The sequence below is a fragment of the Otolemur garnettii genome, unplaced genomic scaffold, assembly GCF_000181295.1.
Source record: "Otolemur garnettii isolate 467f Iridium unplaced genomic scaffold, OtoGar3 scaffold00252, whole genome shotgun sequence".
Classification (NCBI taxonomy): domain Eukaryota; kingdom Metazoa; phylum Chordata; class Mammalia; order Primates; family Galagidae; genus Otolemur; species Otolemur garnettii.
In genome coordinates, this window is record NW_003852647.1 from 95,726 (window position 1) to 97,893 (window position 2,168).

Here is a 2,168-nt window from a genome sequence, read left to right on the forward strand (position 1 = left end):
TCAAACTGATGGTGCCACAGGGAATCCAAACTGTGCCATCAGTTAAGAACCTGTGTTCCTATAAATCATTAGATCAGACAGTGAGAGATTTTTACCATCTCCAAAAAAGGATGGAGACAACAACCCTATTCAACAGAAAGCAACTCCAGAAGATGAAATCTTTGACCCTTCTCCGTAAGAATTAACAGGGGGAACTGAGACAGCATAGGGACAGGACAACTCGGGCCCCTGATCCCTGACCATGGAAGTCAACATAACCCTGCCTAATTAACTACAAAAGAGCTAAAGTAAATAGTTTCTTAACCTCCGGAATTCAGCCCATACCCATATAAGGAAAGGGCCAAATAAACTGTCTTGTGAGTAATGTTTTTCAAGATGACTAAAGCAAGACACTGACACAAGCTGATAAGGCACCTGGCTGCAAAGAAACCAGGCCCATCCGGATCTAACTGCCTCAAGCCGGAGGAGGCCCCCATACTGACCTTACCCTGACTTTTCCCTCATTAGATGTAATCTTATTTTAATGCTAAAAATCATGCTCAGGGGTAGAGACTTAACTTGCTAATGAGACATATGACACATGAAGAAACATGTAATAGAACTTGACAGTGCAAGAAAATCTCCCCCTCTACACATGTACATATCACCCTTTTCCCACCTAAGCCTCTTTAAAACTCTCACTTACTTAACTCCCCTCAGGGAGCCAGCCAAGGAATTCTTTCTCCTGTGCTGACTCCCTTGTGCTCAAGCATAAGCCCCAATAAAGCCTTGTCTGAGAAAACTTGCTTGGCCTCTTGTCAATTTCCATTGCCTGGAGAGCCTAAGAACCCATGCTTGATAAAAAGAACATATCTTTGATTAGATTCTCTAAACTTCAAAAAAAGATTATGAACTGCTTCTTTGAGACTCTGGTGACAAGTAAACTAGTTCAGGGTGATAAGTATGCCCTCTTGTCACCAGCGATGACCTCTTTTCTCATGTTTTCTTGTCCCCAGTTATAGGTAGTTCCTCCATGCCCCACGATTACAGAGAGAAACAAATTGGAATCTGAGCCTTCAAGCTCTAGAAAAACCAAACTACTAGAGAGGGGTGATGCCTGTGGCCCTGGGTTGTGCAATCCAGGCCTCCTTAAATCAAAGCTCCATATTTCAAGAGTATAATACTGATTGTGAAGTGTTCTGGCAGTTCCAGTACAGAGAAGTGGCTGGACCTCACAATGCTTTCAACAAACTCTGGGAGCTTTGCTGTCAACAGCTGAAGCCAACTGTAAGGAACAAATGCTGAAGCTGCTAATATTGGAGCAATTCCTAACTATCCTGCCCACAGAGATAGAGACCTGGGTGAGGGAACACTTGTCCAGAGAATAGAGGAAGAGTTGTGTCACTGATAGAAGACTTACAGAGAGAACTTGAGGTCCCAGAGAAGCAAGGGAGAAAGTAGTTTGGGATCTTGTAACTGACCAAATGAAGGGCTGAGGCAGTTAGGACTAGATGAGAAATTTTGTCTCTGTGTAGTTCCCCAGTCTCAAGATTCTCCCACAGTCCTTTTCATTTTCTCCTCTGCTGGAATCCACAGATGGGTCAGTGGTTGTAACCTGTCAGACCCAATTCCCCTTCTGTCTCCTGTACTATTCTTAGATGAAATTCCAAGATAATGTAACCTGCCTACATGTAACAAACAAAAGCATTAATACATTCTTCTTAGTAAAGTATTGCAAGAATGGAAAGATGAATATCCAATGTACTCCATACTCATATAAAATCAATATATAAACAATTACATGTTCCTACGAATAAAACACTATTATAAGGGCGACGCCTGTGGCTCAAAAGGGTAGGGCGCCAGCCCCATATGCCGGGAGGTGGCGGTTTCAAACCTAGCCCGGCCAAAAAAAAAAAAAACCACTATTGTAGTCCAGTTCAGGGGTGGATGTTTGGCAGAGGCAGGATCTCACCTAATATGCGCATTGTGAGGGTATATAACACACCCCCTGGGTGAGGGGCTCTTCTACAAATGGAACTTTGTCCTGGAAGTGAGAACAATGTAACCTGAATATTATACCCTGAGATTAATTTGAATAAAGTTGTAAAAAAATATTGCTTTTCAGCGTGCAGGCCTAATCTGGCCATGGCCTGTTTTAGTATGTCTCATGATTTTTTTTTTTTTTT

The 2,168-nt window shown here is 42.5% G+C and overlaps 1 pseudogene; it reads left to right on the forward strand.

The window, feature by feature from the left end:
• The first annotated feature begins 1,092 nt into the window (after positions 1 to 1,092).
• LOC100966228 overlaps positions 1,093 to 2,168 on the forward strand; it is an 8,546-nt pseudogene continuing 7,470 nt past the window's right edge.